The 21,519-nt window shown below is 41.6% G+C and overlaps 1 protein-coding gene across 17 annotated transcripts in view; it reads right to left on the minus strand.

Annotated features, from left to right (window-relative positions):
• Window positions 1-17,496, minus strand: part of TPST1 (tyrosylprotein sulfotransferase 1) — a 187,923-nt gene extending 170,427 nt beyond the window's left edge. For 10 of the 17 annotated variants that reach the window (XR_011524735.1, XR_011524736.1, XR_011524733.1 and 7 more), the window contains exon 1: window positions 12,990-13,130. The gene's annotated coding sequence lies outside the window, so the exon portion shown is untranslated. Of the gene's footprint in view, window positions 1-12,989; window positions 13,244-17,247 lie in introns of those variants that run through there. The other 7 variants (XR_011524737.1, XM_070567855.1, XM_070567846.1 and 4 more) reach the window with 5 other exon arrangements.
• Between the last annotated feature and the right edge of the window lie 4,023 nt (window positions 17,497-21,519).

Raw genomic sequence — 21,519 nt, forward strand, 5'->3', positions numbered from 1 at the left:
CCAAGACATTTGTTAAAAATAATCAGAGGCAATTGTTTAACATCACAGCTGTCTGCAGTGGCAATAACAGTTGGAACTAATAGGACATTGATCAAAAAATTTAAAAGGAAAAACTGAGGAATAAAATGTATAGAGAGGGGGCTTAGAAAAGCTCCAATATATTCTTGGGAATTCAGAGGGCATGTACATGCCCAGGAAAGACCTGGGAAGGCCCTAATCTCTCACCTCTGGCTGACCTTGATGTTCTATACAAGCAGGAAGTGAAGGCTAAGGCACAGTGTAAACTGCTGGTGCATGAAGGCAGCCATAACACACACACAAACACTCACATACACACAGCCCCTCAGCAAGATATTTAACAGTTCAAGGTATTTAATGAAATCTGTCCAATCATTAGCTGACCACCAAGCTAGCCAATCAGAGACTTCAGTGGTTACACAGGACAAAGAATACAGACTTTACAGAATTAGTCCCAAAAAGTAACAAAGCAAGTAGCAACAACAACAAACTCTAGGATAGAGGGGATTTTCAGAGTAGCCATGTTATATTAATGTCATGCATCGCTTAACAACAGGAACACATTATGAGAAATGCATCATTTGGCAATTTAATCATTGTGCAAACATCAGAGTATATGTACATAAATCTCGATAGTATAGCTTACTATACACCTAGGCAATATAGGACTAATCTTATGGGACCACTGTCATATATGTGGTCAATTAACTGAAATGTCATTATGCAGTGCATGACTGTATTCACAATGTCCATTTTTCAACAAAAAACTATGAGACACAAAAAGAAACAAGAAAGGATGGTCTCTACACAGGGAGAAAAAGGCAGTCAATAGACACTACCCCTGAGGGAGCCCAGACGTTGGACTTACTAGACAAAGACTTTAAATCAGCAATTGTAAATATGTTCAAAGAACTAAAGGAGACCATGTCTAAGGAACTAAAGGAAATTATGAGAGTGATTTCTCACTGTATAGGAAGTATCAATGAGATAAAAATTATTAAAAAGAAAAACAACCAAATGGAAACTCTAGAGTTGAAAAGTAGAATAATTGAAATAAAAAATTCACTAAGTGGTTCAACAGCAAACTTAAGCTAGCAGAAGAATCAGCAGACCTAAAGACAGATCAATTTCCCAGTCTGAAAAATAGGAGAAACAAGAAAAGAATGAAGGAAAATGAACTCAGCCTCAGACCTGTTAGACATCATCAAGCATACCAAAATATGCCTAATAGAAGTCTCAGAAGGCGACATGAAGAGGAAAAAATCAAATGTATATAAATAAATGGCTGAAAACATCCTAAATTCAATGAAAAACATTAATGTAAACATTCAAGTAACTAGATAAACATCAAGTAGGATAAACTCAAAGAGATGTACACCTAGACACATTATAGTCAAATTGTCACAAGTCAAAGACGGAGGATCTTGAAGGCAACAGGAGAAAAGCAACTCATCACATAAAAAATCCTCAGGAAGATAAACAGCTGACTTCTTACGAAAAACCACAGAGGCCAGAAGCAGTGGGATGACATATTCACAGTGCTAAAAGATAAAGACTATCAATCAAGAATTCTATATCCAGTAAAACTATCCTTCAAAAATGAAGGAAGAAATTAGGACATCCTCAATAAACAAAACTGAGAGAATTCATCGCTGGAGGAGCTGCTGTATGAAAAATAAAGGGAGTTCTTAATACTGACGTGAAATCACACTTGTCAGTAACCCAAATCCGCATGAAGAAATAAACACCAATAAAGACAACGACACAAATATAAAAGACAGTATAAACATATTTTTGTTTGTAATTTTTTCCTTTTCCTATTTAAATGGCAACTGCATAAGGCAATAATCATAAAACTGATAAGGGGGGCCAGCCCCGCAGCCTAGGGGTTAAGTTCGCATACTGCACTTTGGTAGCCCAGGGTTTCGTCAGTTCAGATCCTGGGCGTGGACAAGGCACCACTCATCAGGTCATGTTGAGGTGGCATCCCATTTGGCACAACCAGAGGCACTCACAACTAGAATATACAACTGTGTACCAGGGGGCTTTAGGGAGAAGAAGAAGAAAAAAAAAAACTGTTAATGGGTTTTTAACGTAAAATATGTAATTTGAATGACAATAGAGCACAGAGGAAAGGGAACTGAACAGAACTTTATTAAAGCAAAGTTTCTGCATACTACTGAAATTAAGTTGGTATAAATCTGAAGTAGACTGTTTTGCCATATTAATTATAATCACCAGGAAAATAAAGAAAAGTTGTGATAAAAGAAATAACAATAACAAGCCAATTAAAATATATACTAAAAAATATTTAATATAAATATTTAATACAAAGGCACTAATGGAGGAGTAGAGACACTAAAAAGACATAAGACATATAGAAAGCAAATAGCAAGATGGCAAATATAAATCCTAATGTACTGGTAATTACATTAATGTAAAAGGATTAAACTCTCAAGAGGCAGGGATTGGCAGAATGGACCAAAACAAAAAAAAATCATTCAAATATATGCTCTCTACAATACACACTTTAGATTCAAAGACCAAAAGGGCTAAAAGCAAAAGGAAGGAAAAAGATACACCATGCAAATAGTAACCAAGACTCTGGAATAGCTATACTAACATGAGATACAGTAAACTTTAAGATAAAAACTGTTACTAGAGACAAAGGATATTTTATATTTACAAGAGGGCAAATCCATCAAGAAGATATAACAATTATAAACATATGCACCTAACAGAACCCCCAAACACAAGAAGCAAAAACTGAGAATTGAAGGGAGAAACAAACAATTCAACAATAATAGTTGGGAACTTCAAAAGTGTACCTTCAATAATGGATAAAACCACAAGACAAAAGATCAGCAAAAAAACCCAGAAGACTTGAACAACACTACAAACCAAGCAGACCTAGCAAACATCTATAAAATGCTCCAGGCAACAATAGCAGAATATATACCATTTTCAAGTGCACATGGAACATTCTCTAGAATAGACCATAAAACAAGTTCAATAAATGTAAAGAATTGAAATCAAACAAAGTATATTCTCCAACCACAATGGAATAAACTTAGAAGACAATAACAGAAAAGAAGTTTGGGAAATTCACAAATATGTGAAAATTAAACACCACTCTCTTAAGAAACCAACGAGCCAAAGGAGAAACTGCAAGGGAAGTTAGAAAATACTTTGAGATATTACAGGACATAGCAAAAGCAGCAAGAGTCATGCCGTGAGGGAAATTTATAGCTGTAAACACCTATAGTAAAAAGATCTCAAATCAACATGCTGTACACCTTAAACTTACACAATGCTATATGTCAATTACACCTCAATTAAAAAAATCTCAATCAACAACCTACTTGTCCATCTTAAGAAACTAGACAATGAAGAGCAAACTAAACCCAAAGCCAGCAGACAGAAGGAAATAATGAGACTACAGTGAAATAAATACAATAAAGAATAGCAAAGAGAAAATCAACAAAAGTTGGTTCTTTGAAAAGACTAACAGAATTGACAATCATTGAGCTAGATTAAGCAAGAACAAAAGAGAGAAGACTCAAATTACTAAGATCAGTAATTACTACCAACCTCACTAAATAAAAATAATTATAAAGAATTACAGGCGTATTTTGGAGATACTGCCACTTTGGTACCAGACCACCACAATAAAATGAATATCGCAATAAAGTGAGTCATAAATCTTTTGGTTTCCCAGTGCATACAAAAGTTAAGTTTACACTACAGTCTATTAAGTGTGCAATAGCATTATGTCTAAAACAACAATGTACATACCTTAAGTAAAAAATACTTTATTGCTAAAAAATGCTAACTATCATCTGAGCCTTTAACAAGTCATAATCCTCTTGCTGGTGGAGGGTCTTGTAAAAAATTCAGTATCTGTGAAGTACAATAACACAAGCACAATAAAACGAGGTGTGCCTGTACAGGGAATACTATAAACAACTGTAACTTAATCAAGTACATAATCTAGATGAAATGGACAAGTTCCTAGAAGACACAAACTACCAAAATCAACTCAGAAAGAAATAATCTCAATAAAGCTAGAGAGAGATGGAATTAGTAGTCAAAAACTTTCCACAAAGAAAAGCTCAGGACCAGATGGCTTCATTTGTGAATTCTACCAAACATTAACAATGAACACCAATTCTTAACAAACTTTTCCAAAATACAGAAAAGATAGGAATACTTCCCAACTCATGCTACAAGTCCAGTTTTCCCTGATTCCAAAACCAAAGACACTGTAAGAAAACAAAACTACAAATACTTATGTAAATGCAAAAATCCTCAACAAAATACCAGCAAACAGAAATCCAGCAACATATATAAAGGATCACAAACCATGACCAAGGGTAATTTATCCCAGGCATGCAAGGTTGTTTCAATAAATGAAAATCAATCCATGCCAAACGCCATATTAACAGAAAAATGACAAAAACCACATCATCATCTCAATAGGCACTGAAAAAGCATTTGACAAAATCTAATACCTTTTCCTGTGTTGTTATAACCCTCAGTTAGGATAAACACAATGAATAAACTAGAAATAGAAGAGAACATCACCAACCTGAAAAAGAACATCTAAGAAAACCCACAGCTAACTTCATACTTAATGACTCCCCCTAAGGTCAGGAAAAAGACAGGATGTTCACTCTCCCCACTTCCATTCAATACTGGATAAGAGGTTCTAGCCAGGGCAATTAGGCAAGAAAAGTAAATTAAAAGGATCCAGATTGGAAGGAAGAAGAAAGACTCTCTCTCTGCAGGGATGATATTTGTGTACATATAAAATTCTAGTAAATTACTAAAAAACTATCAGAACTATTTAATGAGTTTGGTATGGTTGCAAGATACAAGACTAATATACAGAATTCAACCGTATTTCTATATACTAGCAATAACAATCCAAAAACAAAATTAAGAAAGTAATTCCATTTACAATAGCATCAAAAGAATAAAATATTAATGAATAAATTTACCAAAATTGCAAGACTTGTATGCTGAATACTAGAAAATATTATGGAGAGAAATCAAAGAAGATCTAAATAAATGAAAAGATATTTCATGTTCATGGATTGGAAGAGTAACACTGTTAAGATGGCAATATTCCCCCAATTGATCTATGGGTTCAATGATATCATCAAAATTCCAACCGGACAAAGGTGCCAAGACAATTAAAAGCGGGAAAGAATACTTTTTGCAATACGTGGTACTTAGACAACTGAATATCTACAAGCAAAAAAATGAAGTTGGACCTCTATCTCACACCATATAGAAAATTCACAAAAATGGATCAAATACCTAAATGTCAGAGCTGAAACTATAAAATTCTTGGAAGAAAACAGAGGGTAAGTCTTCATGACCTTGGATCAGGAAATACTTTCTTTTTTTCTTTCTCTTTTTTTTTTTGGTGAGGAAGATTACCCTGAGCTAACATCCACTGCCAATCCTCCTCTTTTTGCTTGTGGAGGATTGTCACTAAGCTAACACCTGTGCCAATCTTCCTCTATCGGGATGCTGCCACAGCACGGCCTGATGAGTAGTGTGTAGGTCCATGCCCGGGATCTGAACCTGTGAACCTCAGGCTGCTGAAGTAGAGGACGCAAACTTAACCACTATGCCACCAGGTCAGCCCCCAGGCAATGGTTTCTTAAATACGAAACCTAAAACACAAGCAACAACAACAACAAAATAGATAAATTAGACTTTATCAAAATTAAAAATCTTTGTGCTTCAAAGAACACCATCAAGAAAGTGAAAAGATACCCATAGAATGGGAAAATTATATTTGCAAATCATATATCTGATAAGGGTCTAGTATCCAGAATATATAAAGAAATCTTATAACTCAACAATAAAAAGATAAATAACTCAATTTAAAAACGGGCAAAAGAACAGAGATTTCTCCAAAGATATACAAATAGCCAAAAAGCACATGAAAAGATGCTCAACATCATTATCTATCAGGGAAATGCAATCAAAACCATAATGAGATACTTCACTCCCCTTAGGATGGCTAGAATCAAAAAGTCAGAAAATAAGAAGTGTTGGCAAGGATGTGGGGAAACTGGATCCATCATACACTGCTTCATTGCTGGTAGAAATGTAAAATGGAGCTGCCACTTTGGAAAACAATCTGGCAGTTCCTCAAAATGTTAGACCTAAAGTTCTATGACCCAGTAATTCCACTCCTAGGTATATATCCAAAAGAAATGAAAATATGTCCACACAAAAACTTACACACAAATGTTCATAACAGCATTATTCATAACAGCCAAAAAGTAGAAATAATCCAAAGACCCATCAATTGATTAATGGATAAATAAAATGTGGTATATCCATAAAATTGAATATTACTTGGCAATAAAAAGAAACAAAATACTGGGACATTCTACAATATGGAAGAACCTTGAAACCATTATGCTAAGTGAAAGAAATCAGCAACAAAGGACCATATACTGTATGATTATATTTATATGAAATGTCCAGAGTAGGTAAATCTATGGACACAGAAAATAGATTAGCAGTTGCCTAGGGATGGAGCAGATGACAAGCAGAAGAGTTGGGGGTGACAGGTAAGGAGTGTACAGTTTCTCTGTGGGGTAATGAAGATGTTCTAAAATTGATTATACTAATGGATGCACAACTTTGTAAATATACCAAAAATTTTTACACCTTAAATGGGTGACTGTATGATATGTGAATTAAAGCTATTACCAAAAAAAAAATTCGGCTACGACCTACACATTAAACCTTTTAGGGTGACTGCCCACTAAAAGATTTAATAATAGAAGGTTTAAATAGGATCCAGAGTCTCCTAACAAAATATCAAAAACGTCCAGGATACAATCAAGTCACTCATCATACCGAGACCAAAGAAAATCACAATTTAAATGAACAAAGACAATTAACACATGCTAAAACCAAGATGAATCAGATGGTAGAATTATCTGACAAGGATTTTAAAGCAGCTATCATGCTTTAATGAGCAAAGAAATATACTCCTGAAACAAATGACAAAATAGAAAATCTTACCACAGAAGTAGAAGATAAAGAAAAGAACCAAATGGAAATTACTGAACTGAAAAACACAATAACAAAAATCACTAGGTGGGCTCAAAAACACAATAAATACGACAGAAGAATGAGTTGAACTTAAAACTGGAAGTAGAACAATAGGAAGTACCCGGTCTGAACAACAAAGGAAAAAAAGACAGTCCTGAAAAAAAACATAGGGGCCGGCCCTGTGGCTGAGTGGTTAAGTTCGCACACTCTGCTTTGGTGGCCCAGGGTTTCGCTGGTTCAGATCCTAGGCACGGACATGGTGCCGCTCATCAGGCCACGCTGAGGCGGTGTCCCACATGCCACAACCAGAGGCACTCACAACTAGAATATACAACTATGTACTGGGGGGCTTTGGGAGAAGGAAAAAACAAAAAAACGGAAGATTGGCAACAGATGTTAGCTCAGGTGCCAATCTTTAAAAAAAAATCACAATTTGTTAAGAGAAAAAAAATAATGAAGCCTCATGCTCAGTGGGACAATAACAAAGGATCTAACTTTTTTTTTTTTAAAGATTTTATTTTTTCCTTTTTCTCCCCAGAGACCCCCAGTACATAGTTGTATATTCTTCGTTGTGGGTCCTTCTAGTTGTGGCATGTGGGATGCTGCCTCAGCATGGTTTGATGAGCAGTGCCACGTCCACACCCAGGATTCGAACCAACGAAACAGTGGGCCGCCTGCAGCGGAACGTGTGAACTTAACCACTTGGCCACGGGGCCAGCCCCAGGATCTAACATTTTTATCATCAGAGTCACAGAAGGAAAGAAGAGAGTGGCACTGAAAAATTATTCTAATAAATGGCCGAAAACATCCCAAATTTGGCATAAGACATTAACTCACAGTTCAAGAAGCTAACAGAACTCCAAACAGGATAAACCCAAAGAAATCCATGCAAAGATGTATCACAACTAAACTTCTGAAAACCAAAGACAAAGAAAAAACCTTTAAAGTAGCCAGGAGAAAGGATACATTACCTACAGGAAAACAAGAATTCCAGTGACAGAGGATTTCTCATCTGAATCATGGAGGTCTAAAGGAAGTCACAATATTGTCCAAATGCTGAAAGAACTGTCAATCGCAAATTCTATAAAGAGAAAGAGCTGACAAAAATCTTAAGAAAACTAAAGAACAAAAGCAGACCAACAGGGGCCAGCCTGGTAGAGCAGCGGTTAAGTTCGCACATTCCGCTCCCGCGGCCCAGGGTTCGCCAGTTCGGATCCCGGGTGTGGACGTGGCACCGCTCAGCAAGCCGTGCCATGGTAGGCGTCCCACATATAAAGTAGAGGAAGATGGGCATGGATGTTAGCTCAGGGCCAGTCTTCTTCAGCAAAAAAAGGAGGATTGGCAGCAAATGTTAGCTCAGGGCTAAACTTCCTAAAAAAACTAAAAATAAAAAAAAAGCAGACCAACAAGTGATAGTTTATATCTTAGCTCTGAAGAACCACAAAATATGATGATAACAATATATGAGCAATATAAGGTTTTTCTTATAACACTAACTAAATATTTGGGAATTATAGATTTTCCCCCTCGCCACCACCAATGCCAATCATATAGATATATGGTGTAATGCATATTCCCTACTTCCCTAATTCTTAGTTAAAAAGAAATAGTTCTGCCACTGTTCAAGATCTTTTATCAATTTGACAGTTTTTGTTCTAGTTAAAAATTCCAAAGCTTATGAGACTAAAATCAGATCTATTTGTTTAAAAAAGGTAAAAGATATATGTGCTTCAACCATCTGAAATAAAGTCTATTTTACTTTTATTTTTTTGTCTTCTTCTCCCCAAAGCCTCCCAGTACGTAGTTGTATATTCTAATGGTAGATCCTTCTAGCTCTACTATGTGGGACGCCACCTCAGTGTGGCCTGATGAGTGATGCTATGTCAGTACCCAGGATCCAAACCAGCGAAATCCTGGGCCGCAGAAGGGGAGCATGCAAACTTAACCACTGGGCCACAGGGCTTGCCCCTGAAATAAAGTATATTTTAAATATCATCTGTTAAAGAGGAAGACCGAATGAACCTCTTTAACACTGTCATCGTTTAACTACCTTAAAAGCCAAATCATAAGACCAAACAGTATTTATCTTAATCCACTCTAATTTATGAACTGTGTGTGGGTTTAAAACAAGAATGACTACGCAAGTATGACTAGTGACCTGTTAAGCAGCCAAGAAAGAAACAGCTGGTCAACTTGCAAAACCATGAATTCAAGATGGATTTTACATTATTTACCAACTGATTCATTCAACCAATTTTTATCAAGTTTCTAAAATATATCAAGTACTGTGCAAGGCAGTGATGAAAAGATAAATAAGGCATAGTGATACTGTGATATAATAAGAATTATTGTGGAGTAGATATTAGGTCTTCGTTCCTGGTTCCTGGCACAGAGGCTCCTAAAACCCTTGGAATTTCTTGATAGAGATGAGGAGCATCTTTTGTTATCCATAACAAGCCCCTTTCAACCATATCTTGGTAGATGGGGCTGGTTGCCAGAGCGACTAATCCCTGACCTCTGAGAAGGGGAAAGGGGCTGTAGGTTGAGTTAATCACCAGCGGCCCAATGATTTAATCAATTATGCCTATATAATGAAGCCTCCATGAAAACTCTAACTGAAGGTTCAGAGAGCGAGCTTCCAGTTTGGTGAACACATGAAGGTGCTGGGAGGATGGTGCACCCAGAGAAGGCATGGAAGTTCTTAGAAGCCCCACACCCCCTCCCACAAACCTTGCCCTATGCATCTCTTCCATTTGGCTGTTCCTGAGGTTATATCCTTTATAGTAAATTGGTAATGGTGAGTAAAGAGCTTTCCTGAGCTCTCTGAGCCATTCTAGCAAATTATCAACTGAAGAGGCGGTTGTGGGAAGCCCCAATTTATAGTCAGTTGGTCAAAAGTATAGGTCACATCCTGGGACTTTCAACTATCTTCTGTAGTGGGCAGCAGTCTTGTGGGACAGAGCCCTTAATCTGTGGGGTCTGCACTAACTCCAGGTAGGGTCATAATTAAGTCAAATTGTAGGACACCCAGTTGGTGTCCAAAGAGTTAGAGAGTTGCTTAATATGAGGGGGAAAATCCACATATTTGGTGTCAGAAGTCTTGGAAGCAGTGTACAACAAACAGTAGTTCACCTTTAAGCACGATCCCAGACTTCAAGGGAACTCCTAGTCATGAGAAAAATGGGCTCATGAGAAATAATTTAAACAAAATGTGATAAGTACTTTACTAGGTACATGTACAAAGTACCAGGAAAGTAAGCAACTAACCATGCCAACAAAAGTGACATTTATCATGATTTTTAAAGGATGTTAAATACTATAGTTCCTCGAGGTTCTATCATTCCCTCTTCAAGCTCTCAGCCCAGTTCTCAGGCCTAGCTGCATATTACTGTCACAAGGGAAACATTTTTCAAATGACAAGGTCTAGCCCCACACCAGATCAACTTAACCAGAATCTCTGTGGATTTCTCAATCCCCTCATCTTTACCCTTTAAAAGCTCCCCGGGTGGTTTTACAGTAGCGCCTGGGTTGAAAATGACTGACTCTGTTCCGGAAAAACATAACCCAGGCCTCAAGCAATCTTTTGGCAATGAGGAAAGAAAGAAAAAGATTTCCGACAGGAACAATAGCATCTATGATAGACAATGTGAGGGGAGAAGAAATTAATTCTAGGGTGAAGACCTTAAAATAAGAGGAGTGTTTGTATATGTGCTTGAGGGTGCCATGAGTAAAAGGAAAGGAAAGGAAAAGATAAGCCAAGTTTGAACAAGTATCCAAGTTATCCAATAGACAGAAGAAAATAAAGAAGACTTGAAAGTCAATAAAAATGAGGACTGAATATACATCTTTGAAAACCATAGATATACAGGTCCTATTTGAAGCTATAAAAGGAAGTATAACTACATAAGGAAATTAAAGAGAAACAGATAAAAGAACAAAAAATGAAACCCTAAGGAATACCATGTTAATCTGAGAAAAACAGAGGGAAGCATCAAGGGAAGGTTTTTATTTATTCTGGATGATGGGTATGCAGGCTGAGAAAATGAGAATATAAGGAGAGATCAAAGATGTTAGCCTTAGAAAGGAAAGCTCCGATAAAAGAAAACATCAGAAATCAGCTAAGTACAAGCACACAGAAAAATTACAAACCCTTAAGAATTCAGGACTGATGCCCACCAATTTCTTCTGTGAAGTTTACTTCACAGGCAAAATACACAATGAAGAGAAGTCAAGAATAGGACAAAAAGAGGAGAATGTCAAAAACTTATGAATAGCCATGTAGGTTTCAGCACATAAGAACATAGGGGGAAAGTCAAAACATCTCCAGGAAGCGTGAGTAAAGTTGGAGTCCAGAAGTTTAGAGGAGCACCGCAGCTCAGTTACACGGTTTTCTCTAACCTGCTCTGAAGATCCCAGGAGCAGAAAAAGCCAGCTGTTTGATTGATCCAGGCTTGAAGATCATCAGAGCAAATGCGGCAAGAGTGGCCTGAGGCCAGTAATACTGCTTTTATAATTTTTAAAAGTCAAACTCACTTTACTCTTTAAAAAAGAACTGTAGCTATTTCCTCTTTCACTCTTAGAGAACTTGTCAGGACTTTCATTCCCAAGCATTCCTGATCCCTTCAGCAGCCAATTCCAAGAAATCTAAACCTGATTCCTCTAGGCTCTTAAAAGGATAAAAATTCACTGCAGGACTGCACTGTCAGCTGAGAGAGAAACACCTGAAACACTTCTTACATACAATGCCATTTCCATTAGGAGGTAGGGGCTCTTTCTTCCCTAAAAAGAAAGGTTCAGTAAATGCTATAGATGGGGAAGGGGGAATAAAGGGGTAATTAGATCGCAAAACTCGCTAAGAATCCTTTACAAAGCCAATTAATATAAACAATATAGGACACAAAGATAGCAGAATTCAATTCTTCTGAATAAATGCAGTTGAGTAAATAACTGACAATCTAATCTCTTTATCACACTTGGAGTTCACTAATTCGTCCCGCCATCTCCCATACGACTCTTCAGGTAGTAGGTCAAATCCCTTTGGATACTGGACCCCTTGCTACCACCATCTGGAGAGTACAAAGGCCTAGAAAGAGGAAGAGGCTAACATGCGTGACACCCACCATGTGACAGGCCTACTGTGTGCCAGACTCTGGGCAAGGCATTTTACATGTTATGGGTGCAGCTCACTTACAGACGAATGAAAATGTCAAAACTATAGATCTGTAATTCAGGAAAGTATTAAAGCGTCTGAATTAAGTGTAAAGGAAAGGAAGAAGTGTTAGCGACGGTGGTCGATGAAAGCGAGGAAGGAAGAGGCGAGCTGGGAAAGGAAGGCATTTGGGAGCAAAAGAGCCAGACCCAGGGCCACATGGAGGGGAGAGGGATGTGCGACTGAACTATAGAGAGGACATGGTACAAGGGACAGGGATGGGAGTGACCCTGCGGAAGCGAAACCCGGGTAAAGGGGAGGGCAAAAGTCCGATCCCTTTGGGTTGGGGGGCGTCATCTCCGGAAGGAGCCCCGAAAGACTGCAGGGGCTGGGACGCGCTGCCAGCGCCGCGAAAATGAAGGGAAGGAGAGGGGACGGGAGGCCGACCACGGGAGCCGGGGCACGGCGAAGCCGGAGACCGAGAAACGCTGGCGCTGGGGAAAGGGGTGGGTGTAGGAGCCGGGCCCGGCCAGGACGTGGGGGCCGTGCTGGGGGTGCGGGGCTGGACAACTGTCCAGGACAGACCCGGAGATCTGCGGACAGAAGGCGACGTGGGGTCGAGAGATGCCAGGACAGAGCCGGCCGGGGCTCAGAGCCAGGTGGGTGGCGGCGAGAGGGCAGCGGGGCCCGGGTGGCGCTCCAAGTGAAGCCGCAGCGAGCGCGGCGTCCCCCTTACCTGGGATGAGTGAGGAGCCGCCGCGCCGCCTCCCCAGCATCCTGGGCGCAGCCGCTTCTCCCACCGCCCTAGGCGGGGGCCATTCCGCCCGCCCCGAGAGCCTGTCCTCACTGCCAGGCGATAGCAGCGGCCAGCCTGGCCAGGCCCCGCAGAGCAGAGCCGACACTCGCCGAACCCGCGGCCGCCTCAACAGCGACTCCCGCCGCCGCCGCTTCAGCGCCCGCCGCCAGCCTCCCCGACGGGCGGGGGATCACACGCGTGCGGTGATTGGCTGCCGGGCGCCCGGCCCGGACGATGTGTCGGCATCTCTGATTGGTGAGTTCCACTGGCTACCCACCGATGGAGGCGGGGCCCGGAGTCGCCCTGGGTCCAACTGGCTCTGAGGGCGGGGGTGGGCCTGACGTCGCGGCAGGGTGGGTGCCCAGCGTTCCTGCGTGCGCGCGCTCCCCGAGGGGACCCCCGCGCAGCCACCTGCTTGGGCGGGTTGTTGCCAGAGCAAAGGTGAGCGTGGCCTAGCTGGAGGGGAGCCGCTGGCAGATGGCGGCGACCGCCCCAACCCTCCACGTGGGTGGCCTTCATCCGTGAAACCTGGGCGAGAACAAGAAAACGAGCTTTTCCAAGAAATCCCCCCTCTGCTTGTTGACTGCTTCACATACCACCGCTGTGCCCGCTGCTCGCAGAGGAGCTCTCATCTCATTGGCGATAACTTGCAAGTGCAAGTATCAAATTCCCACAATATTCCATTCCACACAAAAGTGTAAATGAGTAAGAGTAAATTCTGTCCCGCCCACGGGGGAGGGGAACTGATACCTGAAAGAAAGAAGTGAGACTGGGAAAGAAGAAAAGGTCAAAGAGGGGATGGAGATGTTGGGGAGAGGGCTGAAATTTCCCAAATGAAGTGGTTCACATTTACAATTCCTTCCTAAAGGCATATCCACACCAGTTTCTGTCAAAGCAATTACTTCAACTCTATGAGCATAGATTGGAAAAAGCATAGGCTCAAGAATCTAATAGCTATATGCAAAATTCTTGTCTACCATCTCGAGATGAGTTTTGTTATCTATGGAATGAGGTCTGTAGAATATGTACCTTAGAGAGTTGCTGTAAAGATCAAATGAGGTCCACGCAAAAACTTGTACTCGAGTCTATAGCAGCATTATTCATAATAGCCAATAAAGTGGAAACAAACCACATGTGCATCAACTGATTAATGGATAAGCAAAATGTGGCATATCCATACAACAAAATATTCAGCCAGAAAAATGAAGTTCTGATACTTGCTACAATGTGGATGAATCTTGAAAATATGCAAGTGAAAGATGCTAATCAACAAAAGACCATATATTGTATGAGTCCATTTATATGAAATGTCCAGAATAGGCAAACCCATAGAAACATAAAGTAGATTAGTGATGTCTTGGTCATAGGGGATTGGGGAAAAATGGTATAAATGACTGCAAATAGGTATAGGGTTTCTTTTGGGGTGATTGATGAAAATGTTTTAAAATTGATTGTGGTAATGGTTGCATAATTGCGTGACTACTAAAAACCATTGAATTGGGTGCCTTAAGTAGGTAAATTGTATAGTATGTGAATTATATCTCAATAAAGCTGTTATTTTAAAAAAAAGACCAAATGAGATAACAAACCTCTGAAAGCCCCACGCTCTGGTGCTTCTCTGAGAACAAGGGCTCAGTATATCTGTTTTCTTTTTTTTTCATTCATTTGGCCAAATCTTGTAAGCAATTTGATCTGAGGGAATTTTAAGAAATACCCACCATGATATTTTTCTTTGGAACATTTAAATCAAATGAGGAAGTTGATCTGATTTGACCCAAGCTGCTCTTAGGCAGCAAAAATGGACCACTAGGATCACAAAGCTCATCAAAAGGAAATGAGCAAGATCGGCAGGCAGAGAGCATGGGGAAAGGGAAGGGATGAGATAGCAATCTACAAGTTGCTTATCGATAGACCTGAGAGCTGCCCCCAAAGTCATTTATCCAGTCCTTTAACATTGGAGGCTGTGTCCCATTCCACTTCCTGCAAAAATCAACTGAGTAAATTTAAAGAGCTAGGTGGCTTTATTCAATGATTCATGAATCTGGCAGCATCCCTTCTAACAAATAAAAGGATACTCAAGGAGTTGTACAAAATGGAAGGTTTTTATAGGCAAAAAGAGGGTGAGACTAGGAAGTTAAAAAAAGTGGATTATTTCTGGCAAAGTTACCTTCCCTTGGGGGAAGGCAGAGGGTCTTATCAGGCAGATTACCTCACTAGAGCTGACCAGGAAATTCCAGACTGATTGGTTTAAAATTCCACTCCTGGAAGAGGCTGAAACTGCAGTTGGGTTAGGCATTAAATCTAGGTGGTGTCTAGCAAAAGTGATTCCATCTTGGGTCTGTTGTTTCTTTTTAACACTGCATTCCAGACCCCTTCAGGAAAAGAGCTCCCGGTGACCTCAGTAATACTGAAGCCACTACCAGCATCATGGGGCATTAATCCCCTAAACACTGTCCCTGCCAGCCTCTCCCTACAAACCAGAATGCAGCTCTCTGAGATGAACTCCACACTGCCCAGACAATACTTCACCCACCTACAAGTCCTAAAAAAGAATTGAGAAGCCAGGTGGGGGGCTAGTAATATAATATAATCTCATATAGTAAACTATGAGAACAAATTCCTGACATGGGGAATTCAGTAAGAACAGGGGACACTAATTCCTTCAGGGAACTCTGACAGGAAGATTTTCTCCCTGCCTGTTCTGTGGCAGGATGTCTTCCTGAGCAAGACAGCTTCAGGTGGCCGAGGGCCACACTGTAGAAAGCAGCCAGAAGCAAGGAGCTGCTTGATCTGAAGCAAAGCTTAGGGTCATTTGGGAACAAGCTTTTCTGGCTTTCTAAATCTACCTGCATCCCATATAGTATATGTACTAATCAGAAAAAAGCCTCCAAAATACACTCTTTAGTGAAAAGAACAAAGTTAAAAACAGTGTATCTAATCTGACCTTTCGTGTTTCTTTAAGTACACAAACACACACACACTCTTGTGATTTTCAGAGACACTCTCCAGAAGGATGCACTGTGTAATTTAATAAGCCTCATATTGAGTGCAAATCCAGATCTCAATATCTGGATCTATTTTCCCTCCTCAGCATTACCTCTTCCAGGTGATCAGCTCAGACTCAGATAACCTCACCTGAGGGCGTAAATAGCTTCACTCCCTGACCCACAGGCAATTCTAAGACTGGGAGCTTTTGTCTTCCAAACAGCCTAGGCAGCCAAGGCAGGCCCAAGGAAAGAGAAGAAATGGAAAAGTGCTCACTGACCCCCCAGTAAGAGCCCAGAAGCCCCTGCCCTCTAGGCCAGCCTTTGCACAGCTTCTGCCTCAGGGATTTATCTCCTAGGAAGAAGGCTTGGCCAAAGATAAATGAGGACTCTCTATGGTAATCTCATCTCCCGGAAGGAAAGTCTCTGTGCAACACACCTGGGAATGTTCAGGCTTTGAGAAGCACTAAAGAGGCAGCACAGCCCTCCAGCACTTTTATTTTGGGGGGTCGTTGGCTTTGCTTTGGTTTTTGGAAGGATGGAAGTGTAGTAGATCTCCCTTCATGGCATTTCGTTTCCAGGATCTGGCATGGAGAGAGGATGGTGGCAGAGGTGGGAGGTGGAAGGGACAAGGAGACCCTCAGAATTGGAAAATTGGGGAAGAGAATAGTACCAGGTCCTACGTTTTTTATTCTCTGTCCCAGCCCAAGTGAGCTGAAATGCAGATCAGAAGCAAAGGGTTTGGACACTGAAAATGAAAAGGACAGGCTGCGTTTGCAATGCAAGTGAAGGAGCAGAGATCTTTCAGAGAGCACAGACACGGCTGTGGGAGGAAGTGGAGAAGTGGGGACAAAGGGAGTTCTCAAGGTTAAGGGCAGAAATAGTGTTGACAGAAGATGGTTTGTCTGCCCAACCCTCCGTCCTGTCCCCAGCACAGGGCCTGACACTGAATGAATGATGGATGGGTGAATGAATGGATAGATGATTAGCAAAAGCTGCAGCTATCAATGAAGGCCACCAGGGCAAAACAGAGAGGGCCACAGGGAAGAGAATAGGAGGGCTCTCAGGGTCATACGTGGACGGGCAGGGAGATTGCAGGTAAGGGCTCTGGAGCCAAAGATCCTTGATGGAAAATTGAGGGTTAAACTTTCACAAGACTTAAAGTGACCACAAAGCCCTGACTGACTCGACCCGGGACAAGATGAAACACTTACCTGCAAAGAACATCAAAAAGCCGATGAGCTGCAGGAGACACCTCACAATTCTCTTGAAGCTTGTGGGATAGAGGGATTCAAGACAAAAAGAAAATGGTGATACAGTTTAAAGAAGAGGGAAAAAATGAGCATGGCTCCTCACTTTCCCCACCCCTAGATTCAGAAAAACTGGCCAGGTCAGGCCCCTGAGCCACATCATCATTTTAAAACGAGAATCCAGCCCAGCCTATGAGCAGACATTTTCCAAATGGCTACAGAATTCCTGCACCTTCCAAAAATACCTCTTCATGCAACTCCTGCCAGGGAGGGAGGGCCGCTTGCCCGGGCTGGAACCAACCAGCTGAGCTTCCTGAGCCCAGGAGCTGCTACCCATGTACTCTGCAGACCCCAGATACAGGAAATGCCCACTATTCTTTAGGTAAACTCAGCCAGACAGCTACTGGTGTTGAGCCTAAGACTAGGAGCAAAGCATCGGCTCATTCTACTTAAAACAAGAGATTATGTGACTTCCAGGAGTATTTTCCAAACCTAGCTATGCATATAAACCACCTGTGCAGCTTTGCAAAATAGACACTGGGCCTCTCATCAGTTTCAGGAAGCAGAAGCTCTGGGAGAAAGGTGCCTCTGGGGGACTGCGATGGGAGTAGTGACTGGTAGGGGGCACAAGAGGGACTTCAGAGAGGCTAGTTGGTGCTATTCTGTTTCCCAACCTGGGAATTACCCAGCTCGTTCACTTGGAAAATTCATCAAACTATACACACATTTGTGCTTTTCTGTATGTTTGTTTCTCTTCGTTTTTTAAAAAGCTCCCAGGTAAATTCTGCCCCTCTACCAAGTTTGGGAACCACTGAGTCAGAGGTCCAGAATGAGAGGCTTAGGTTACACTAAAGATAGATGCTGGGTGGTTTGAGTATGGGCTGGAGTGGCTACAGGGGTCTGCCTCCCTTCTCGGGCAAGTCACTGACCCTCAGGGGACAGAAGCTACAGGGAAGGGAGGGCCTGAATGGGAGACTCTCCGGGGAGCAGCCAGCCCTTCTCTGCCCACAGATGCTGACCCATGACACAGCTGCAGACCAGGGACAGCTGCCAAGCCTAATGATTTATCCTGCACCCCACCTCTTGCAGAGGGCTTGCTGAAGCCCTTTGCAACCTGGTTTAAGAGGGCCATTTTCTTCTGTGGCTTTGGTTTTCCCTCCCTGTTAAAGATGCTCAGAGGCTACCACCCTCTTGCCACCCTCTCAGGTGCCTTTCCCAGGGCGAGCAGCTTCTTTGAAGATTATGCTCCTCCCAGCAGGATCTGGGGGACCCCAGAACATGAGAGTTACCAATGTCCTGCACCAGGCACTGTTCCAGGCACTGAGGACACAGCAGTGGACAAGGCAGTCCCTGCTGCCCTTATGAGGCTTATATTATAAAGTAGAGCCTGGCATTCAGTTACATACAAAGGAAATCAGAAAATGCCACCCCAAAATATGACACTGTGGCATAAGGATTATTTTGATTGAAGGCAATTAAGAAACAGAAAACACAGGAGTTCTTTGTCTTCCTCCTTTCTGCCTGAAACAGGGCATTAAAGTCTCTTTGGTAAAGGGAATTTCCATTTGTGAAGGTGTCCCCCCCCAAAACCCTTTACCAGGAAGAGGAGAAAAACTAACATCACCACTTAATCTGCATAACAAACCTTACTAAATAACCTTTATCTTCCCTTAGTTTCCCATATATATTCAATTTACCACACTTTACTGGCCCCAGAAGCCCAAAACCTCCCCCTCCCTTCCCCCTATTAAGTTAGGAGTATAAGTCTTTAACCATTTAAAGAGCCTGTTACTTCCTTCATTGGCTCCTGTGTGCCTGAGCAAAAAACCTTTTCTCCTGTTAATGTGTCAATTTAATTCTCAGGCCTCAGCCACGGAACATAAGAAGAGAAGAAGACAGTGTTGCCTTTCCTCCATGTACGTAACAAAAGCACTCGAGGCAGTGAAGACTTGCTCACCACTCAGTGTGCGCAGACCTGCACTTCTGTTCCTTTGCGCATGCACATCCTTCCACCTGCGTTGAACTGCTCAACCCAGGTCTGCCACTGAAAATTCAGCCAACCTCACATTACACTCAAATGACAACTCCACTTGAAAGGGTCTTATCTCTGTGACTCCTGTGATTTGTGCCCCAATTTACACCTTTCTTAAGGCACCTCTCGGATTCCACTTTGTCTTCTTGTTCTGTGTGTATGTGTCTGGTTCTCCTCCCTCACCCATCAGATAGGAAACTGCTTAGATGGGGCATGGTATTTTACTCCGTGCATGTTCCCTGCAGCACCCAGCACTGTTCCGGCCTTTAGAGGCCTTGGAATGTTTGTTGAGATGGATTATCTTGAATGGTAGGACAGCATTTCCCTCAAGAATCATCAGTTCACTTTGTTCTACATCTCTGTAACCCAGACAAAAAGCCCTATTGGGTTTGTTTTTTTTTAACTTTACTTTGAAAACATTTAAACATAGAAAAATTTGGTGAGAATAGTGCAACTAACTCCAATATATGTACCTTTCACTGAGTGTCCAACTGTTGATTCACCAATTGTTAACATTTGCTACCTTTGCTTAATCTTCTCTCTCTTTCTCTCTATATATACATAAAATTATCATTCTTATTATTGTTATTAAACCATTTGAGAATAAATTACAGACATTATGTCTTGTGTCCCTTTACCCCTAAATACTTGATATCTCCTAAAAACAAGGACATTCTCTTATACAATGATCCAATGAAGGAAATTTAACACTGATATACTATTATCTAATATGCAGTCCATATTCAAATGTTCCCAATTGTCTCAATTATGTCCTTTACAACTATTTTTTCCTTCTCATCTATATCTTGCATTTAGTTGTCGTGTCATGTCACTTTAGTCTCTTTTAATCTGTAATAGTTCCTCAAGCTTTCTCTTTCATTCATTTATAAAATAGCCTTCAAGTTGAGTTTGTCTTGCTGTCTCAGGTTATGCGTTTGGGGGACAAGCATGCCCCAGAAGTTAAGTTGTGCCTTTCTCAGTACATCACGGTAGGAGACACACAAGGTCAGTTTGTCCCATTATTGGTGATGTTAATTTTGATCATCTGGTTAAGGTGGTATCCTCCAGGTTTCACCACTGTGAAGTTACCATATTTTCCCTTTGTAATTTAAAAGTAATCTGTTGAAATTCCTTAGTATTTCAGAGACTGTGGAAATATCCTTTTCCCTATCTGATGATGATTCCTGCCTGACCCTGATGTGCTTGCCAGTTATTCAAGGAAAGTGGAGCTGGCCAGGGCCAGGGCCTGCAATACTGGCGATCACAGAGCCGGCGTGGGCAGAGAAGGAAAAGCAGCTGGGACAGGAAACTGTGCAGAGAGCAAGGAAGGCAGTCTGAACGCCACGCTGGGAGCTGAGGTGCGGCTCACTGAGGTGTGGGTGGCAGGCACCCCCATGCCGCTTCAGTGCCACCAGCCACTTCAGGGCTGCCCCAGGAGGGCCGGGCCTTCACCAGGATCATACTCTGGAGAGGGACCAGTTTGTAGGAAGCAAGAGGACCATCCTTTCCCTCCTTATTCCCTGGACCCCTGATGATTCCCGGGGGCGGGGGAGTGCCCCAGAGGCATTATTTCCAGAGGCCCAACAAATCGGAAGGGTTACAGCCCTGCAGGCCTGGCCTGGCGCTCCTAGCCAGGCTCCCCGACAGACCCCCTGCCTGATTTTTCCCTCCTTACAAATATTTGCTGTGCTGTTGGACAAAACCCTGGGCCGCCAGGTATCAACCTTCAAAAACAGAAACCAGTTTAAGGGGCAAAGCGTTTATTTGGGACCAAAGAATTGCAATTCAGGGAGCACAGATTCAGGTAGAAACCCAAATAGCGTCCCGATTACAGGGTGAAAGCAAGGGATTTTTATGAGAAAAGGAAGGGGATAATTACATGAGTTGAAAGAGGAAAGAAAACAATGTTTCTATTAGTGTTAATAAGCTAAGCTACTTGGTTACACATTGATTGGCTATTGATTCTGTCTTCAGAAAGTCCACAGTCATCAGTCTTTGTGATCAGGATGTTCGTTTTGCTGCTGACTTTTCAAACAATTACTTGTAAAATAATTGCCATTTTGGCCCAATCCAAAGGTTTGGCCTAGTCCAAGATTTAAGGAACAAGACAAGCAAGGCAGTTCCCCAGGAATGGCTGCTCTGGCTCTATTTTAAAATGGTTCCACTATTTTTACATTTCTTCTTCTTCTTTTTTTTTTTTTTTT

The sequence above is a fragment of the Equus przewalskii genome, chromosome 12, assembly GCF_037783145.1.
Source record: "Equus przewalskii isolate Varuska chromosome 12, EquPr2, whole genome shotgun sequence".
Classification (NCBI taxonomy): domain Eukaryota; kingdom Metazoa; phylum Chordata; class Mammalia; order Perissodactyla; family Equidae; genus Equus; species Equus przewalskii.